Source organism: Electrona antarctica (genome assembly GCF_951216825.1).
Source record: "Electrona antarctica genome assembly, chromosome: 18".
NCBI classification, from domain to species: Eukaryota; Metazoa; Chordata; class Actinopteri; order Myctophiformes; family Myctophidae; genus Electrona; species Electrona antarctica.
The window spans coordinates 46,707,713-46,730,725 of record NC_136799.1 but is presented as its reverse complement, the minus strand read 5'-3'; the positions used below and the strand labels follow the sequence as shown (position 1 = coordinate 46,730,725).

The following is a 23,013-nucleotide window of genomic DNA, read 5'->3' as shown; positions in this document are numbered from 1 at the left end:
AACAAAAATTATAAATAAATCATACAAATCTAACATGAGGCCAATATTATTTGGCAACATAAATAATACAATGGATACACAGTAGCCTATAAATGAAAAAGTAAAAATAATAGTAGGCCTATACAAAATGTGTGTGTGTGTGTGTGTGTGTGTGTGTGTGTGTGTGTGTGTGTGTGTGTGTGTGTAAAAGAGTGGAAGACATTGCATTGTGGAGGTAGCGTGCCTTGTCCACGGGCAACATATCTTTCAATGTATGGCATTGCAAATACGTTTGATAAACGCTACTCTGCTCAATATTGTTTTGAAAATTGCGCAAATTGTATTGCAGTGAACGAGCGCAAATCACAACTTCCCCCGGGGGTGGGCGGAGTCACAGTTTGAGGCGCTGATTACGCGCCGTGGTGTCAGTGTATAGACTATAGGCTACTGTGATCTCTTCAAAGTCTAACTTCAGAAACTTCCAGAAAACCACGCCCATTGCTATGCTCTATAGTATAGAGCATAGCAATGGGTGTGGTTTTCTGGACGCACTGGGAACATTGGCCATTCATTTTTTCCCATAGAGATTTACTACAATATTTAGGAATGCATTTCAAAATATTTAAATGTTTAAAAAATATTTATAGCAATTATTGTAAGCCTAGAATCAATCCATCCAGCATACTGGTGAATCATGACCATACAAACTTTGATTATGTGAATAAATTAAAATGAAAACATATTTTAGTAAATCTCTATGGGAAACGAAAATAACCCACTGCTATGCTCTGTAGCTGTTCCACTGTATTACACTGTACCATGGCTCCCCCTAGTGACCGTTTATGGTATGTGCACCGTGCACGCTCCAGCAGCGCTAGTGCGCATGTGCACAACCCTTGTGTGTGTGTGTTCGCCCGCTGGACTGTTGATACTACTTTACTATTAAGTAAAAGTAAAAGGTTTAGTATGAAAACAGTGTGGTCGTTAAGCGGCAGGAGGACGTTTGTTTGTTAGCAGCTCAACCACTGAAAGAAACACAGCTACAGGTAAAAAGATGAACTGATTCAACTGTTTTTACTACATTTATAGTATTGACTCATCTTTTAACATGGAACATGACGAGTATTTCTGCTTGTTTGTTATAATGTGATCCTAAACACCCAGTAGTTAATACTAGCAGCAGCAGCAGTAATAATATTGCATGCTTGTTATACATGTATCCTAGACAAGCAGTAGGCTATAGTTGTAATTCGTAATTCGCTCCTCCAAAGGGAGCTTGCTCTCTTGGCTACGTGGCTTGTTGCCTGCCTGGACTTCCGAATTGGAGATCGGGGTTCGATTCCAGCTCAGGGTGCTAAACGTTACAATATATACATTATTTGGTTGCATCATCACTATTATTAATGTGACCATAACGTTACATCAGTGTGTTGTACTATTGCAGGAGAGAGAGGGAAACTCTCTCTCTCTCTCTCTCTCTCTCTCTCTCTCTCTCTCTCTCTCTCTCTCTCTTACATTTTTCTTTAAAATCCCCCAAAAGAAAAACAAAATGTCATGAATCAAAAACAAAATTCAATTGTTATTTTTAAATAATTTCCATAAATTAGAAAACAAAATGTAGTGAAAATAGCCAATCTGCAAGCTCACAATGTGGCGCGAAACGATGGGTTGTGAGCTTTCAGATCTGTTATTAATTTTCACTGGGCAAACGTATAATTTCTTTAAGGGGTCTTGAGCCAAACAAATGTTTGAGAATCAGTGGTCTAGAGACTGTTACGGATGTCTGTTTTCTTTCTGCAAGAACCATGTTGGACTTGTAGCTCCATTATCCTGTTAGGGTCAGAACCATGTTGAACTTGTAGCTCTATTATCCTGTTAGGGTCAGAACCATGTTAGACTTGTAGCTCCATTATCCTGTTAGGGTCAGAACCATGTTGAACTTGTAGCTCTATTATCCTGTTAGGGTCAGAACCATGTTGAACTTGTAGCTCTATTATCCTGTTAGGGCCAGAACCATGTTGAACTTGTAGCTCTATTATTCTGTTAGGGTCATAACCATGTTGGACTTGTAGCTCCATTATCCTGTTAGGGTCAGAACCATGTTGGACTTGTAGCTCTATTATCCTGTTAGGGTCATAACCATGTTGGACTTGTAGCTGTATTATCCTGAAAAGCACCTAGAAACATTAAAGAGGAATGTGCACGGAGGTGTGGCCCGGTCTCCTGCAGGAGGTTTGCACATGCTCAGTGTAAACAGGAACTGCGATGATGGAGTGGTCCAGCAGAGGTGCTAGATAGAAAGCTCATATGAGATCCACATTACCCTTCACCCTTCCCTTTTCAAATGTTTTATATCATCCACAGCACTTGAATTAACAGTTTCCATGTTCCTTTGTCATTTCACAAAAATAAAAGTTTAACACATGTAGGCTACTACAATCAAAGCGAGCATCAAAAGAACATGGAAAATCAAATATACAAAAACATTAACATTTAGTAAATGTACTTGTCCTTTATCTTTCAGTTTGTTATAAACAAAAAATGTTCCACAGTTATGAAATTGTTATACTTTTTAAAATAAAAACAAAATCAACTTTGTACAACTTTTTTTTATATCCTTTTTATTATTTCAGTTCAGGGTCAGCAACTCTCATGCACCTCTATATCACTTCGGCTGGAACACTCCATCATCGCAATTCCTGTTTACACTGAGCATGTGCAATCCTCCCGCAGTAGACCGGGCCACACCTCCGTGCACATTCCTCTTTATTTGTCCTAGAAAAGCACTAAGGCCCTTTCCCAATTCCTTTTTTAACCCTACCCCTCATCCCTTGGCCCTACCCCTTATCCCTTGCCCCTTCCCCTTGCCCCTACATAATGAGTGTCAAGGGGTAGGGGGATAAATCATCACCCTAGGAATTGGAACGTCCCTAAATATTGAACGTCCCTTGTAGATATTGACAACCTGTTAAGTTAGCTGTTAAAATAGCTGATCTGCAAGCTCACTACAGGCCAGTGGTCCCCAAACCCTTTCATGTCAAGGACCCCCCAATTTGACAATAATTAGCCCGCAGACCCCCATTTGAAGAGATATGCCAGGGACCCCATAGATTTTTACGAATCTAGCAGTGTCACGGACCGCCAGTGTGACATGCATTAGTCCATGGACCCCCATTTGATGGCATTTCTGTCTCTGGGACTCCCAATTTATATTGTGAATGAAATCAATGTCAATTAACTCTGAGTGTACAAATGGACCCCTTATGTGTCCATTTGGTTCCAAACTATCATTTAGCTGGTGACCCCCTGGAACTCTCTCAAGGACCCCTGGGGGTCCCTATAACCCACTTTGGAAACCACTTTCCATAAGCTGTAGATCGGCTATTTTGGGAGAAGAGATGGAACGTAAACATTGCTGTGGTTATGATGAAATAAATATATTGTAATTTTGTCTCATCTTGGTAGCCCACCAGAATGTAATTCAGCTAGATATAGCTCATTCTGACACCTGCTCAACAGGTGTACCTGATTCATTGATTATTGTATTAACAGTTTGTATAGAATGGATATACAGGGTTAGAAAAAGGAAAAACAATTTACAGTATAGAAAGAAGGGGCTGTGGTCACTGTGTTCATTGTTTTTAATATCATTAAGAACAGTCATTTTCTATCATGTCCTATGACAAGTCGTAGTATGCTACATAATATGAATGACAATGTTTCAAATTCAACAACATTTAGGACAATGGAAATGCCATCGTGATTCATCTCCATCCAATGTACAGGCTGTACAGCAGCTTGCAGTCTGTTCCATAGCTGGTTTGCCTGGGGAAAAAACAACACCATTGCTAATTAGTTATGTAACTTTTGCAACTTGTGGGGATTAGCATAACATTGGTCATGATAAAACCATACCAGCTATCACTGCACCGAGTAGCCGTTATGCAGCGACAGCGTTATGTAGGTACAGTAGGCTATTTCACGGCTTTTATAAGAGCTCCAAAACTGCAGAATGTTGATATATCGTGGTCTGGGGGGTAGGGTTGGGTGACGATACGAATCTATCGTCAATCGCGATTTGGATGAGTCTATCGCCGATTATTTTTATTAGGCGATTTTTCAGGGCGATTTTATTTTTTGCAAAATAATACTCAATCTTATCGAAAATTCAACTCTTCAAACGTAGCCTGTACAAGCGTGAGCAAAATGCGAATTAATTTGGGCCAGCAGCCGCCGGTAGAAAGCCCTCCTCCCCTTGTAATGGTATGATCCCCGGCCGCAGCAGCATCCAGGCATCGGGGTCTGACGCTCCGACCGTCTGGGCGGGGAGGAGACGTTACTGTGGAGCAGGCTACATGTTGCTGTGTTTTGTTTACACTGTCACTCCAGTCCGGGCCCAGTTAAATAATATACAGTCACACTGATGTCTCGTGTCTCATCACCCGGCGTGCTTCAATGCATGGCCGTGAAGTCGGGGGGGAAAATAAAAAAATAAAGAAAAGTAAAAGGAGCGAGTGAGAGAGTTAGCATTGCAACATGCTATGCTAACACTACCAGCCATGGTGGTGATGATAGCTTAGCTTAGCATGCTGCTCGTCTGTTCAACTTCACTTCATCTCCTCTTGTAATTTATTTCTTCATTTGTTACCCTGACACCCGCGCTGCAAAAAACAGACGGATCTACAAGCTCTCAACGCGTCGCGAACGGCGCTGCAAAAACAGGCGGGACGCGACGCCTTGAGAGCTTGTGTTGTGGATCAGCAGCCCATGCTACTGCAGGAGTGCGGGCTGCTGCCCCCATGATGGGGGCCGGCACTCCGAGCCCCCGACGGTGCGGGGAGGCAAAGACTTCTCCGGGGAGGAGGAGAAGTTACTAGGGCAGGCTACATGTTGCTGCGGCTAACAACACTGTCACCAGACATGGTGGATTGGTGGTTGTGATGTTAGCTTGCAGCTGCTTGTCCGTTCCAACTTCACTTCATCTCCAGTTCTCCACCTGTAACTTATTTCTTATTTTGTTACCCTGGGTGGCTGCGCTGCAAAAATAGACAGATCTACAAGCTCTCAACGCGTAGCGAACGGCGCTGCAAAAACAGGCAGGACGCGGCGCTTTGAGAGCTTGTAGATCAGGCTTTTTTGCGACCCGCAGTGAGCTGTTCTCACTTTACTTATATGACACGAATATATCGTCCATCGGCGATTTTTGGACAGGCGATTGAAAAAAATTGGCATATCGCCCAACCTTACTGGGGGGTCGGACTTATGCCTGCTAGTTAAGCTAGTTTGCATCCGAGTTGTTCCACCGGGGCACCGACCGGCGGTAAATAAAAAATAATAAAGCGCCGCTGCCAAATGAATGGGTAACGTTACCGTAACGTTGTATGAAAGCAACGCCGTAGCATATCGTTAGTTCAAGTGAGGTAACGTTAACCTTTGCTAGAGATTACGATATTTTTGGCGATGCAGAATGTTAACACATTCAAATAATATTGGTTATTATCATATTCTTCCATAATAAAGGACGAAAAAGGCGTCTTACCTCGTCCGCCTTCCGCCCTCTGTGATGTCCCTCCGTTTTAAGTCTGGTCGCGAATCCCCTTCGTTTGAAGGGGATCCAATCCCTTGCACTCGGCCCTACCCCTCGCTCCAAAGAGAATTGAGATAACCCTTCCTCCTCACGTGAACGCGCATCAGCAAGGGGAAGGGCTAAGGGCCATGGAGAACGGGGGGAATTGGGAAAGGGCCTAAGACTTGTTTACATAAGGGTCCTCCATTTTCAATTCATCAGAACATTTAAAGACGTAGGCTACAGATATGCCCTTCTATGAAAAAAAGGAAATCATCATACAGTTAAAGGTATATTCAGTGATTTTACTTAATTCAAATATCACTTATTTTTCCTTTTTTTCTGGATAATCCTACCTACTATAGTTTCAGTTTTGGTGGCGGGTGGCAAAGCCTTCATTCAATCAGGATGAGAGGGGCCTTCCTCCAATCATGATCGACTGGGGGCGGGCCTTAGTGCACATGCAGTTGGCCTGTTGCACTTCCCCCCACTGTAGAGCGTGCATGTGCACATTTTGTTACCGGGGCGGACTGGGTGGTTTTCCAAATCACCCAAATCACTGAATGCTCCTTTAAAGGCCTCCGTGAAGTTGGCACCCCAAATGATGAAAACATGAATAAAAACAACAATTGTGCTATTTTGATCATTTTTATAAAAATTGCTTAAAAGTGCTTACATTCGGTTCTCTTGCATTAAATTAGACAGTGGAACACTTGCTATGTTTGTCAATCAAAGATTTTAGAGGATGTATTTGTTACTCTCACAAAAGTTACCCATGCAGGCGTGCCAATGCAAACACTTTGGGGCGGTGTTTCATCTAATTTTTTCTTGACTGTGCTGTCAAAGGCAGTCGTGTCCGAGCCTTCTTTAAGTTTCACTACCAACACCTCCATGATTATCGCTTGTTTTCAAGGCAGTTGACTGTCGAGCAATAATCATGGAGGAGTTGGTAGTGAAAGAACAGGCTCGGACGCCAGGTGCTCTGCAACACACTACAGTGCTACCGGGTGTATCAACAACAAGCGAGGATGCACGCAAATCAATGACCGAACCGTGTGTGCAAACTGCAATCAGTTTGTCAAAGGTGCAAACGTAGTTTGTAAATGAGCAGGATTTATACTCTGTTCACTGTAATGTTAACACATTAGGGCTGGGGCGGTATGGGATTTTTATTACCGCGGTTATTGTCGGCCCCCATACCGCCGGTATGGCGATAATTACCGCCCCCCCCCCCCCCCCCCCCCCCCCCCCCCCGCGCGCGAAAAAAAATCCTCCGGTTTTATAGTGTTATTTAGTCCGGTGGAACACCGTGTATGGAGATGTTAGAGCAGGTCTGCAAAATCCGGTAAAACACCGTATACGGAGATGTATAGAGCAGCTGTGTGTCTTTAGTGCAGTTCCAGTGTCATTCCTCCGATCCATGCGCGGCCTCCCCTCACAGCTCACACACACACACACACACACACACACACACACACAGACACACACAGTGGCACCGTTACAGAGACAACAGACAAGACGACTCATATAGCTTTTCCACGTGTTTCTGTTGTTATCCAGTTTACCAAAATTAAATCCACAACAGCGCTATTTATTGTGAAGACCCTTGCGCAGCGCGAGGTAATTAACCCCAGCTGCAAACGATCCGGACTTTGATTGTGTGATTATAATATATATAAATCCTTTAACGGATATTATGGACTACAGTTTTATTAAGGAAAGATTGGCATGTCAATGCCGCAACACGTGTTCGGGTGTCAATCAAATCAACTGCGTCAGACATCTCCCGCAGCCCGCTGTTAAAAAAAAGAAATAAAAAAGCGAACGGATTTCACATCATTTCAGATCAAGACAAGTTGTGTTGAGCGTCTTTTTCCTGCGATCCCATTGATGTCACAACAGACAACATTTATAGGTGGGTCTGGTTTGGAGTAGCCTAATTTAAAACATTGTCCGACTTTGTTTTGAGAGAATATTAATACCTCGCGCTATTGTAACAGCCAGGTGCATCGTGCATTGCTCAGACCGTCAGAGAGAGAGAGAGAAAGATTAGGCTAAACGTGTAGCCTATGGATAAGGGTGCATCGTAGGTAACAGGTTTCAACTTTGTATTGATGTCTGTCAGCGAGAGACGAGAAGAGAAAGGGAGAGAGAGAGAGAGAGAGAGAGAGAGAGACATTAGGCTGTAGCCTATGGATAAGGGCGCATCGTAACGGTTTCAACTTTGTATTGATGTCTGTCAGCGAGAGAAGAGAAAGGGGGAGAGGGAGGGAGAGAGAGAGAGAGCTGTACAGACAGGACGGACAGAACTGTTTTTATCTTTTGACTGACTATAAGAAAAAGTCCTTCTGCACACCTACAATGGACAGGTGCGTCGGATAACTGGAACTGAGAAGTAGAGAAAAAAAGAATCCCGCACACTGTCTCACTTGGAATCGCAATGGCAACCATTCTCACTCCAATGAAATGCCCGCTCAGCAGCGCATCGCATGAAACAAACACCACCATTCAAAAACGTCCCCTCATCATGGAACCTAAAATCTTAAACATATTAAACAAATTCCAAGTTAACTGATAGATTTAATATATGATGAATTGAAAGGTTCAACTTCCAGCCGCTCCACACCACGCAGCAACTGCGCGCCTCCCCAGTCCCCAAGCCATGAGTTAACATTATTGCTTGATTGATTGATTTAAGTTTGTATTAACAGTTTACAGTACATTTGCACAACTCAATACAAAAACTGTTAACTGTTACTCTGTGAGTGGACGACACCATAAAGCATTACACTTGTTTACAAGAGGGTCCACCTTGTTCAATTCATCATAACATTTTGTACACTATACACTTCTATAAAGCCAAAAACAGGAAATCATCATAAAGGAGGTAAAAAGGGGGAAAAACATATACAGTGAGGGGGAAAAGGGGTGGGTGGAGTCAAGGGATTTACATGTCTTAATGACAGTTGGTAGGGCGTTCCACATTTTTGTGGCATAGGAGTGAAATTAATTTAGGTGGACCCTCTTGTAAACAAGTGTAATGCTTTATTGGGTCGTCCACTCGCAGTTAACAGTCTTTGTATTGAGTTGTGCTTGAAATGTAGGCTACTGTAATTCTGCAAACTGTTAATAAATAGTTCAATCAATCAATCAATCAATACTTGTTTGTGCCGAATCTGGGTTGCACATGGTTTGTTGAACTCCCTCTGGTGTTGCTGGCATATGATTAGACTGACTGAGCCTCACTGTTTATTATGATACACTTTATTTCATATCAACCATATGCACTTAGGCCTAGAACCCAGGGTTAGGGTTAGAACTAGGGTTAGGGTTAGGGTTAGAACCTAGGGCGCCAGAACAGCACGGACAAAAAAAAAAAAAAAGTTTTTTTTTTTTTTCTTTTTTTTTTTACCGCGGTAACGAACCCGATACCGCGGTATGCGTTGTATACCGGCGGTATGGCGATATTGCGGTTATTGCACCCAGCCCTATAACACATCTTAGTCAATCTTTTTTTTTTTATTATATTTATTTAGAGTTTCGACTTCTACTGGTGGGAGTTTACTTGCGTTGATAAAGTGGACTTTGGTTAATGCCCTATTGAGTTGTGGTACACCATTGAAATGTAACACTAACACACACCATTTTAACAAATCTTAACACGGTATTGGTTTGTTGTTCCTCACCAGACTCCTTGAAACCAAAGTGGTTCCAAATAAGATGCATTGGTTGGTTGTAGTTTTCTTGTTGACCAAAGGGTGGCACTCTTTCCATCATCTTGGATAGATCTGAACAAAAAATCTCACTGAGCGTTTAGGAAGCGGCAAAAGAGGGTGTTTATAACAAAAGACAAAACAAAGTCAAATGGAATGATTCAAAATATACTTTTTTACAAATATGTGTTGGAGTCCTGAATTAAAATAGTAATGAATTGAGCAGCCCTACTTAGATCACTCTCCTCACCAAGGTCAAACAAAGAAAGGTTGGCTATGTGATCAAATATGATCTACCATCCCTACTTGTGAACAGTTACGATTTACGCTTACATAATAGGTTGCACAGTACACTCCCTACTGAGGCACAACATTAAAAACACATTGGTTACTTTCACTTTACACCATTGTTCTTTGTGTCAAGTGTGATTTCTTCCCTAATGCATGATGAATCCCATAATCTCCAGATTCACATGTTGGAGATAAAACCACTATGTCTCCAGTTATTAAAGTCCTTCATTATTCACTTGATTTCAGATCACTGTGTGGAGTCCAGACTGCAGGTGAAGACAAACTCTCCAGACTAAGAACTACTATACCCATGATGCATCACTCGCAAGTAAAGATGAACTCTCCAGACTCAGCCAGGGACGTTTCTATTAAACAGGAACCTGAAGACATTTCTATTAAACAGGAAGCTGAAGACATTTCTATTAAACAGGAAGCTGAAGACGTTTCTATTAAACAGGAAGCTGAATACATTTCTACTAAACAGGAAGCTGAAGAGCAGCCACACCTCAGTAAGTTCCACGTGCTCTTCCTTTCTTTAATATGTTCTGTTCTGTATAGACAGGGCAAAAGCTATAACAACCTGATTACCGGGTGTGCCAAACCTTTCTCAGTTGTTTCTAATATGATTTTTCACGTAGAATCGAATTCTGCCTTGTACATTTTTGTATCTTGCATAATTAATTATATAATTTGCACATTAGACACATATATAATAAATACATTAATGTATAATATGTAGGGCTGACCTCGATTAGTTGAATAGTCGACTAATGGATCGGAACGGGTCTCAGTCGACTGACAACCTCTCAGTCGATGTTCACATTCCATTAGGTCTTTGGGGGCCTGGTGGGTGCTTATTTAACATAAACACATTTGAACATGCTTTCTGACTGTTTTTAATCAATCTCCAATGTGCATGTGGTGTCCACTGGTGTGTGTGTGTGCCTTGAATAAATAGCTGCCCAATGCGCTGTCCTGATAGACTCCAGAATCTCACCTGCTGTGCTCAATCTGGCTAATGACTCAAGCATAAACGAAGCGTCTCTCTCAGCTAATTTATTCATATTAATTTCGACTATACAAATCCTTAGTCGGGGACAGGCCTAATAATATGGCAATCGGTTGGCATAGTAATATATTTAGGGCACAACATATTCATATTTTATCAAATATATATATTTATGTGAAATTAGGTTTTAAGGTGAGATTAGAAGATCAATTATGCAAACGAGGTAATTCTTTAAATGTATTGTTAATGTATGAATTATTCTTTAGATGAACAACACATCAAAGCAGATATTTGCCTAAATATGGTTCTGTGCAATACTTTTGCATAGTTTTTATAAACTAATTTTCATATTTGTTTAATTGAAAAGCTAAACTGATTGGAGTAAAAACTAAACATGGTACCCATTTCTTGTGAGCTAATATTCACTGTGTGCTAGCTTAGATGCTTGACCTGTGTATCTAATTTTGCAGTGTAAGATTCTAGCATGTTTATTGTGGTTAATCAGTATATATTTTGCATATGTAACAACCTGCATATTCAGACTTAAAGCAATCACATTTATGCAATTGTTAGTAAGTAAAGGTTACAGTCAGGCATAACATGAGAGGGGGACACTGGTTGGGGGGACACTGGCTGGGCGGACACTGGGGTCACTGGGGCACTGGGGGATACTGACTGCGGGGACACTGGGGGACACTGGCTGGGGGGGCATTGGCTGGGGGGACACTGGCTCGGGGGGACACTGGCTGGGGGGGACCCTGCAGGGGGTCACTTGGGGGGGGGGGGGGGGGGGAGCACTGGCTGGGGAGTCACTGTGGGGACACTGCCTGGGGGGTAACTGGGTAACTCGCCCAGTGACCCCCCAGGCAGTGTCCCCCCCCAGACAGTGTCCCCCCAGCCATTGTCCCCCAGTGACCACCCCAGTGTCCCCCCCCCCCCAGCCAGTGTCCCCCCCATAAGTTAGGCAGGCTAAATGTTGGGCATGCTTGCAGACAAGACAGACAGATGTCCCCCCCTCAGCCAGTGTGTCCCAGTGTCCCCCCCAGTCAGTGTGTCCCAGTGACCCCCCATTGCCCCCCAGTCAGTATCCCCCAGTGACCCCCCCAGCCAGTGTGTCCCAGTGTCCCCCCCCAGCCAGTGTATCCCAGTAACCCCCCCAGTGTCCCCCCCCAGTCAGTATCCCCCAGTTTCCCCCCCGGCCAGTGTCCCCCACGAGCCAGTGTCCCGTCCCCCCCAGCCAGTGTCCCCCCAGAAGTTAGGCAGGCTAGAAGTTAAGCAAGCTTGCAGACAAGATGTCCCCACAGTGACCCCACAGTGTCCCCCCAGCCAGTGTCCCCCTCTCATGATATGCCTGACTGTAACCTTTACTTACTAACAATTGCATAAATGTGATTGCTTTAAGTCTGAATGTGCATGTTCTTACATATGCATAAGATATACTGATTAACCACAATAAACATGCTAGAATCTTACACTGCAAAATTAGTTTACCTTAAATACACAATTCAAGCATCTAAGCTAGCACACAGTGAATGTTAGCTCGCAAAACATGGGTACCATGTTTAGTTTTTACTCAGTTTAGCTTTTCAATTAAACAAACTAGAATTTTGCGGGCCTTTGGCCCGCTCATCCTAGCGCCACACGTCGCAAATGGGAAAAGATTGCGGGAGGGTGATACTGTTTTTTGTTGTTGTTTTTTTTTAACAACCCATGATGTTTTCATATACCCAGTTGCTTGGAAAGTGCAAACTTGGCAACCTGGCTGAGTGGCCCTATTTTTTGATTTGCTTGTTTTTATTTCCGTATAAAAGCAAGCATGGCAAGTGACAATGTTTCTATATACGAAGTTGCTTGGATGTCACAAATGTGGCAACCTAGCGGGAGTACTGTACTGTACGCTGCTGTCGACTCGATTTTCGACTCATGCTCACCGCGACTCAAAAACGTATGAGTCGAAAAATCGTTTTTATTTGTATTATTATTATTTTTTTGTAATGGCTTATTATAAAACGTTATAAACGTTGCTGTTTCAAATGTTTTCCAAATGGGAGAGGTACGTGTACATATGTCTGTGTGACACTGCTGTGCTGCGCCTGTCAGCACCGCTCGTCACATCATGCAGTTGTTGTGGTACTTTGAGCAGAGCGCTGCGGCTGAGTTTGAGAATAGAATAGACCCCATCGTCGTGGGGTGAGGGGGGTATCTTAGCAACACTGAATGCTCTGTCCCATTGGTCGTGTGCTCGTGTCATGAGCCAATGGCTGCATCTCTGAGCTTCCCAGACCCCAGGTTCCCATCTCATTGGTCACACTCACAGACAGTGTTGCCATGCAGTTTTATTATAAGCGACTTTGGGATTGTTTTTCTGTAAAGTTGTTTTTAATTTGTTTTTAATTAATTTTGCAACTACAACTTGCAGGTTGCGTTTTTTTGGGGGCTTGTTTTTAAAAGTGTAGTTTATTTGGGCTTAGCCTTGTTTCTAAAGTGTAGTTGCTTATTTGCGCTTGTTTCATATTGTTGTTTAAACCAGTGATTCCCACACATTTTCATGTCAAGGACCTCCAGTTTAATGTATTTGTCCAACTACAACCTAGATCTAGACATATTTTGTACCAGGAACCCCCATGCAAGATTTGTGTTGTTGGTAAAATGTTTCAAAGAATATTCCACATTTTATAAAAGATAATAATAATAATGATGAAGATGATGATGATTTAATTCCATGATTGTTTTGAAAACAGCAGATCAACGCAACGCGTTGTGCGCTTGTAGATTGGCTATTTTCAAATAGCCATTAGTCGCTTATTTTTGGCTTGTTTTCATAGACCTGAATGCTTATTTCTCTCACAAATTGGCAACTCTCACACATGCCGTAAAGTAAATTGACAGCCACAGGTTTGCTCTGTTCTGAGCGGTGAGCGCTCGTTAAATCCCGCCGCCATTCATACTGTATTTATTCCCCGACCCGACATTAAAATACGGAACAACGTGCGTCCCGTATCAGTTCATTACGGGACTCGTGACAGGCTGCAGACACTTGAGAGTTGGGACATAGCATAGCCGATAGCGCCGCTGCTCCTTCAGTGTCGTTTACAAAATAAAGTTTATTTTTCATTATTGGGCTTATCGATTTGCCAAATGAGTCGATTGACATCCCTACACTGTACTGTACTGTAGTCATCTGTACTGTACTGTACTCCGCTGTGCTGTACTGTATTGCACTACTCTACTGTACTCCTCTGTACTGTACTGCATTGTATTTACTACTGTACTGTACTTCCCTGTGCTTTACTGTACTGTAATCCTCTGTGCTGTGCTGTACTTTACTGTACTGTGCTCCTCTACTGTACTGCACTGTACTCAGCGGCGTAACTAGATGTCACTGGGCCCCGACGCAGGCTGATCAGCGATCGCCGGTGAACGTAGACCAAACGGACTGTATAAACAGCGCAGCGGGGCACTGTACAGCAGTTCTGATGGTAGCTATCGTGATTGTTATCAGAGCAACAGCTGCAGCCTGTAAAAACTTGAAGCGGGGCACTGACACTGTACAGTTGTGATTTGTGCACGTACCTGGCTGTCGGGACTCGAGACTGGGAAAGCCCACTGCACAATCTCTGACTTTCCATCACGTTATTAGCCTACAGCCTGGGACCGCGGCTATACACTCTACTAGAGGAGAGCTGTTGGGAGGGAGGCGGGGCACATGTGTGCTATGCGCATATGGTATTGACTGGTGTGTGGCTGTGTGTGCAGCAGCCACCACCAGGCCCCCGCCAAACTTTGTTCAACTCAACTGTCATTGCATCTCTGTATGTGTTTATCATTTTTGTATTGTTTTTGTTTCGCAATTACAGTGTGTCTGACAAAAGTAATATTTGTACAGTAAATATAGCAGTTGTGGGGAAGCGATGTAGTGCATATGGATTCGGGTGGCGTGCAGGATTTTTTCCATGGAGAGATGTGTGCTAACGGAGTGGTTTGGTAGGAGAAGGCGAACGGATAAACGGCCATGTGCTTGTGTACCCCCTTTCCATTAGTTTTGTAAAAATGATGCACATGCAAGTTAATATTGCACAGAACCATATTTAGGCAAATGTCTGCTTGGATGTGTTGTTCATCTAAAGACATTATTCATACATTAACAAGACATTTACAGTGATGTAAATAGGTTTTCAATGTAATGGGTCCCGGGATGCACAGGTGGTCATTCAAATGAGTCCCAAAAAATTCGTATGAGTCCCAAAAAAAATCACACCTGTGTGAAGTGGGTGGTGCAACTCCGTGTGGGGGTTCGCGGGGCGGGGGGGAGGGGGATGTTCCAGACCCCCAGGAACACGCCCAGGGGGCCGGGCTGGTTCCGGCGTGCCGCGTCGCGTCCGAAACGGTTGAGAATGACAGAGTTACCGTGTGGCGGCCCCTCTACTGTACTGTAATGTACTGGCACCCCCGAAAGCATACAGTTAATACGTGCGTGTGTGTTTGTGTGTGCATTAGGTTGCGCACAGATGGTGAAAAACAACCATGCTGTTTTCGTGCTCATACCCAGACACCCAGCCACCCACCCACATACATAGCTCCGTAAGGGAGTGGTTGCGCCACTCAAAAATAATAATAATAAAACATTTTTAATTTTATTTTATAAAAACAAATATATAAACATATCAAATAGGCCTATACAGTATATTTTTAATGTAGGCTAGTAGTATTAGCAAGCACAACTCAGTAAGAAATACTAATAGTGGGCAACAGTGGATTTAACATAGCTTAAACCAACCAAAAGTTGTTTGCAGTTGCAATTATTGTACTTAGTCAAAATATCGGCGTGTGTTACACAATGTGTGTTTCCCATTGAATCAGGTCTGCTTGTCACGCTAAAACATGTTCCCCTGATCACTCCATTGTCGTCACTCTCTGTCTCTAAACAGCTCTAGTCTAGAGGCTGCGCTCAGTCAGAGCCAACATGGCGGTGCACAGCGCGCTGTGTTGACAGTGTTGTTACAGACTAGTGGTTCTACAAGAACGATTCCTACGTGGATTTTATTTTTTATAACATAGGATGAGGTCGGATGCGAGCATGCAAAATGATCGTGTCCGTAGATTATTGTTTTACCGCATTTTTCCCCCCCGCGATTTCTTTTTTTTCACGTGGATTATTATTACTGTGTATGCTGAGTACAGTAGTGCATCCCGTGGACGCAGAGGTTGAGCGGAGGTTGCGGCCCAAAACTATAAAGTGCGTTTTGGGACGCAAAACGCACCCTATTTACATCACTGCATTTAAAGGATGACCTCGTTTGCATAATTGATCTTCTAATCTCACCTTAAAACCTCATTTCACATAAATATATATTATATTTGATAAAATGTGAATATTGTGTGCCCTAAAGATAATACTATGCCAACCTATTGCCATATTATATATTCATGAATTTATTATATCTTTATTTCAGCTAATGTGTCTAATATGCAAATTATCTCATTAACTATGGACGATACAAAAATATACAAGGCAGAATTAGATTAGTGAAAAATCAGATTAGAAACAACTGGCACACCCGGTAATCAGGTTGTTATAGCTTTTGCCCTGTCTAGTAGGGCTGCCATTATTTTCACTGTACAATAACAATGGCGAATTAGAAAATATTGTTCCTGAAGAAACAATGTGGGCTCGCTGCAAGCCACTACATAGATAGTACAAAGCCCAGCCCAGCCCATGATGTCATTTAATACCGATTTTCACCCAGTGACCATTATTCATTTAGAGTTAAAGTAACATTCATATGCTATTTTTAAAATTATTTTAACTGACCTCACACTAGAGCAAGGCGTATGCACCTGCTTTTTAAGATTCTGTTTCTATTTTTGGGTGTATGTGTGTTGTATTATATTTCTTTGTACCGTGTCTTTGTCATGTATGTAAAATCATTGCTGTAAATGTATGTTCTTGGCGCCATGGAAAAAGAGACCTTGGTCTCAATTGGATTCCCCTGAAATAAAGGTTTCAATCAATGTTATGTTTCTGCTCCTAGACATCCTGCACATGGTTGTGTGTAAAGAGGAGGTTTCTCCTGAACAGGAGAAGAGCCCCAGTCTGCTCCAGGAGGAACCAGAGCCTCCACACATTAAAGATGAACAGGAGGAGGTTAAAGAGGAACATGAGGAACTACTTCAAAGACCAGAGGAACCTGTTGGGTCAACGATGACATTACTAGCAGTGAAAGGTGAAGAAGAAAATGATGATGATGATGTTAATGATGAAGACACCTCTTCTCACTGCTCTGAAGTTGAAGTTGAACTTGAATCGGACACTGAAGTCGCTGAAGATGGTGATGATTGGGAGGAGACCAGTGAAGACGATAATGACGAACGGCGTGACAAGAGTTTCAGTGACACAGGTTCCCTGAAGAAACACCAGCGTGTCCACACTGGAGAAAAACCTTTCCAATGTAAACATTGTGACAAGAGTTTCAGTCAGTCAGGTCACCTGAAGACACACCAACGTGTCCACACTGGAGAAAAACCTTTCCAATGTAAACATTGTAACAAGTGTTTTACTGCATCATCTTCCCTGAAATCACACCAGCATCTCCACACAGGAGAAAAACCTTTCCAATGTAAACATTGTGACAAGAGTTTAATTCCGTCATCTCACCTGAAGAAACACCAGTATGTTCACATTGGAGAAAAACCTTTCCACTGTAAACATTGTGACAAGAGTTTCAGTCAGTCAGGTAACCTGAAGACACACCAACGTGTCCACACAGGAGAAAAACCTTTCCAATGTAAACATTGTGACAAGAGTTTCAGTCAGTCTGGTAACCTGAAGACACACCAACGTGTCCACACTGGAGAAAAACCTTTCTACTGTAAACATTGTAACAAGAGTTTAATTGACTCAGTTTACCTGAAGAAGCACCAGCATGTCCAAAGTTTTTAAATAATTGTAGTGAAGTAAAAATACAATATTTGTCTCTGAAATGTAGTGGAGTAGAAGTAAAAATACTGGAAATTGGAAATACTCAAGTAAACTACAAAGACCTCACAACTGTATTTAAGTACGGAAAGTAGTAGTACTTACTTCAAATATAATCACAATCAAGTCAAATACAATAAGATACTGGGACAGGAGGTGATCATTTTGTCCTTGTGAGTGAACAGTCTGTCTTGAGAGACTACATTCAAAACAAACAACCTTATGTTAGGCTTCATGTTGTTGATTGATTGATTTAATACTTTATGAACAGTTAGCAGGAAAAAAAGCTCAGGAAAGTACAGTTTGAACAGTACAGTGAATAACATTCAACCTGGCCCCTTGTCTCTTTGTTGGAGACACAGGAGACCAGAGGTGTTGGATGCATGTTTGGTGGGGGTTAGAGTCATAGGGCTGTATTTTGCGTGTCTTAAGTACCAGGTCTTATTACTTAACTTAAGACCTGGAGGCGTGATCAATGCCATTTGGCTATTCTGAGTGGCCAAAGAGCATTAACCACGCCTCCAGATCTTAAGTTAAGTAATAAGACCTGGTACTTAAGACACGCAAAATACAGCCCATAGTCTCTAGAAAAGTCTTCATTTAGTTTTAGTCACATTTTAGTCACCCGGAATGTTTTAGTGTTTAGTCTAGTTTTAGTCGACCAAATGTCATAAGATTTTAGTCATCTAAATCTACAGGTGATTTAGTTTTGGCGGGCCTTGATGGCTGATTTTACGCGTGCTGAAAATAGCCAATCTACAAATTAAATTTAAAGTGCAAATTCCTTTACATTTCAATTTGCCAGCTGGAATGTATAGTTTCTCTGGCCTCTGTCCTACTGCCACCTACTGTCCATTTATTGTATTACACAGTGGGTGAAAAAACCCACACCCCTTAAGGCTAAACCCCACAGTGTCTTATTTTCATTGGACAATAACAATGGCAAACTAGAAAATATTGTTCCTGAAGAAACAATATGGGCTTACTGCAAGCCAAAACATAGTACTATACATGATTGATTGATTGAAGAATTTATTAACAGTTTGCAGAATTACAGTACATTTCAAGCACAAACTCAATACAAAGGCTGTTAACTGTGAGTGGACGACCCAATTAAGCATTACACTTGTTTCCAATAGGGTCCACCATGTTCAAATCATCAAAACATTTAGAGACGTACAAATAGACACTTCTATAGACCGAACAGGAATTCATCATAAAGGAGGTAAAAAGGGAAAAGAAACATATACAGTGAGGGGGGGAAAAAAGGGGTGGGCGGTGGGGGGGGATTCACGTTCAGCTCCGTTAATTTGTTTGTTTTCCTTGGAGGAGCTGCGTTGGGTCCCCAAGTCGTAGTACATAGTACAAATGCAGTTTGTGTGTTGTGTGGTTGGTTAGTTCACTAAGTATAGTGGTTAAGTACAGAGTGTGTGTGGGTGTAGATTTGCCTCCGGCTAATCAGATTGGGAGCACCTGTTTCCATCATCCTAATTGTCAGTTACACACCGGTTGACCCTGATCAACTAAGTATTTGTTCCTGAAGTACAGAGGGTTAGTTCACTAAGTAGCCTATAGTGTTTAAGTACAGAGGGTAGTGGTAGTTATTTTGCAGTAAGTTTGTGAGATTTGATCGCTACAGTAGTTTGTGAGATTTGCCCCAGACACACAGGCAGACAGATTCACAGACTCGACACATTTCCAGACGTACAGAGCTATGCAGAGGAAATATTTTACATAGATTGTTAAGCTACCATCGGGCCACATTTCAAGCTTCCATTGTCAGAAGTGCTTCTGTTTCATAACGTCATGCACTGAGTGGCATGACTAATTTACTCCCAAATCAGAGTTCGGGTGTGAAGTAACATGTTTCTAATTGTTTCAGAATTTCATGATTCCAATGAAATATTTGCTGTAACATCATTATTCATTTTGGTGTTAAAGTTACTAAATATATTAGCCTACTTAACATTACTTTTTTAGTATTTTGCTAAGGTCTTTGAGAACAGTAATAACCTGTAGTTAGTAACGGTTTAGTCAATCTTATCTTGGTAGGTAATAGCTCGTTTTGTACATGGAACATGGAAGAAGAATGGATTTACATTTTAGGAATCCAGTGTTTGACCATGTTATGTTTCTGCTCCTAGACATCCTGCACATGTCTTCCCACTGCTCTGAGGTTGAAGTTGAACTTGAATCTGACGCTGAAGTCACTGAAGACGGTGATGATTGGGAGGAGACCAGTGAAGACGATGATGACGAACGACATGACAAGCGTGTCAATGACTCAGGTTCCCGGAATAAGCGCCAGCGTGTCTACACTGGAGAAAAACCTTTTAATTGTAAACATTGTGACAAGAGTTTCAACTTTTCAAGTCATCTGAAGTCACACCTTCGTGTCCACACTGGAGAAAAACCTTTCCAATGTAAACATTGTGACAAGAGTTTTACTGCATCATCTTCCCTGAAAACACACCTTCGTGTCCACACAGGAGTTAAACCTTTCCAATGTAAACATTGTGACAAGAGTTTCAATCAGTCAATTCACCTGAACAGACACCAGTATGTCCACACTGGAGAAAAACCTTTCCAATGTAAACATTGTGACAAGAGTTTCAACAACTCTAGTCATCTGAAGTCACACCTTCGTGTCCACACTGGAGAAAAACCTTTCCAATGTAAGCATTGTGACAAGAGTTTCACCTTTTCAAGTAATCTGAAGAAACACCTTCGTGTCCACACTGGAGAAAAACCTTTCCAATGTAAACATTGTGACAAGAGTTTCAAGGATACAAGTAATCTGAAGAGCCACCTTCGTGTCCACAGTTGTCACAGGACATAAAAAGATGTCCACTTTAAACGGTGTGAAAAGTTTAAATAACTCAGGTCACTTGCTAAGACACCATTGCATTCACACCATGGGGTAAAAAAAAAAAAAAAGTTTCCACAATGTGTTCCTGGAGACATAATCTATAGACATGAAGCAGCATCCACTCTTAAATCCCTAGACTCTGTTAATCACTCATCAATTTGATTTATTACGGGTGATGCTATGGTACTCACCATTGTATCTTATATAACAAGGTTGGATGGTCCTCCCTGAAAGAGAGACGGAAACTGAATTGGCACCTGTTCTTGTATAAAGCCATGCTAGGAGATTGACCTAAATACATCTCATATTTTCTGAAGTACACGCACACCCGGTCAAGTCGTTTCCCCAAATTCAAGGTACCAAAAGTTAGCTCTGAACTTGCTTTTGGCTTCTGTGGCCCTAATACATGGAATGGCCTGCAAACGACATTGAAACTGACCACATTGGTACCCTTAAGTCGTTTTAAAACCTTGGTGAGCATACAGACCCCCACAATATGTAACTGTCTTAGCTTTTTATTTGTAAACCTATGTAATTCACATGTATATCCTTTGTTTTTCTTTTCCTGATCTTCTGATGTATTGTTTTTTCTATATGATATTGTATTACTCGACGACACTGAAAATGAGTTTGATTACTCAGTGTAATTTTGAGAATAAACAAAACTTGAATGAATGAAAAATGAGCTCGCTGGGAGGATCAAATTAAACAGCTGTATGTTTGTAGGGAGGTCGATAGACGAGGACGAAATTATGTATTATTATACTGCTCCTATATTTCAAAAACAAATATGGGTAAATTCTCCTTCTACAGCACGGCCACCCAGGCGTGGAATGCCCTGACCCCTTCCCTAAAAAAAATGCAGATCACTTACATCTTTTAAAACAGGCCTGAAAGTCCACCTTTCAGCAGGCCCAATGAAGAGGAAATGATCACTTCTCCTTTAAACAGGTGACCACCCCCCTCCTAACTTTCTCCCACTCTGTACATATAGAGTTGTATTATTTCCTGTAATGATATATTTTGTTATTGATGATATTTAATTATTGTTGAGGGGCGCTAGCTCCTCCTATTGGGCTTTGTCTTTCTGTGAACACAAACACCTTGATTTGATTGGCTGATCATCATCCCATAGCGATGATTTGATTGGCTGATCATCATCCCATAGTGATGATTTGATTGACTGATGTACATATTGAGGATAAAAAGTGAGGGCAGAAAAAGTGAAGACGCCAAAAGTTATTGGTCGAATTACATTTGTCATGATTTGATTGGCTGAGCATGGAATGTGATGTATGATGATAAGAGCACCCCTCACTTCACACAAGTGTGATTTGTGTTATTCTTCATGTCTATGAATTGATTACATAGGGCCTGAATGGAAACAAGACTGCAAGGACTTTGTTTTTGTGCTATCTCTTTTGGAATCAGTGTTTGACTGAACTCTGTTGCTGTTTTACATTTATGTCTATTAAACTATTCAATCAATCAATCCTGTCAATAGAGACCTCCATTCTCCTGCTCTTTTGTTTTTTTTCCTCATGTTAAACCCTTAAAGGACAACTTTAGGTTTTCTTCAACCAAGGTTCATGTTTTAGGTTATTAGAAAAAGTAAAAGATGAGTGTTATATATATTTTTTCATTTGCTGCTTTCTTTCGGTCAAACAATTTTAGCTATTTTTGGCAGGGGGCGAGGGCATTTGAACAATGTATTTGTTTTACCATATTGTACAGTGATTTCTTAATATTTTTTTTCTATAGTCCTACTAGACCCCAGGAAATTACAACTTGCCACAAAAGATCACAGGATCTATTGAATGTGAAGAGGGAGGTACAAACTGACAAACAGTGAATTTTACTCCAAATACTATAGGGATTCACAGTTACTAACCCTATACCAGATTACCACGTGATAACGCGTCAAGTGATTAATTAGGTGTCTCTGACTACGACGTGATTTCGCGTCGTTCTCGTTTTTTACTAATATGTTTAGATTAATTCGGTCCACAGCTCTGTAGTAGAGTATTGAGCATACATTTCAACTACATTACCCAGAAAGCCCGTGTCACGTGACACACGTGTATGTTTTGCCATTGGAAGCTGATACAACCCCCCAGTAAACAGTGGGAGCCTGTTTAGCCGGTTTGCCGTCCACCCCAGCCCCACCAGCCTGGTCGCTGGGACCGGTGGCTGGGCTTAGAACCGGAGCCGCGTAGCAGGGACCCTGAGCCGGCCACTCAGCCAGCCATCGGCCATCTCCCAGCCACTAGCCAGCCCGGTGGCAGGCGGCTGCTGTCTCCCTCCCTCCTTTTTTCATTGTCTCCCCGCCGTCCTCCGATGAGCCGAAACCATTGAAGAAGACGATCAACCCGGAATGTTTTGAGGTAATCTTATTGTAGAAAATGCCCTTCTATAGTGATCAGCAATCATAAGATGATCGCTACAAATATATGCTTGGATATTTACTACTACTAGTCAGATCATGACGCGAGAATGACTCACCACGACTCACCACTGGCTAATGGCTGGAGGGGGGGGGGGGGGGGGGGGGGGGGTGGAGGACAGAAATATTTTATATTGTAGCGTGCCTTATAGGCGATCTGATCTGAA

The 23,013-nt window shown here is 42.1% G+C and overlaps 1 long non-coding RNA gene across 1 annotated transcript; it reads left to right on the top strand.

The window, feature by feature from the left end:
* Positions 1-885: 885 nt before the first annotated feature.
* On the top strand, positions 886-21,825 carry LOC306942383. Its single transcript, XR_013792284.1, has 3 exons — positions 886-1,025; positions 9,796-10,058; positions 19,679-21,825. It is a non-coding gene; the product is annotated as an uncharacterized lncRNA (long non-coding RNA).
* Positions 21,826-23,013: the final 1,188 nt, after the last annotated feature.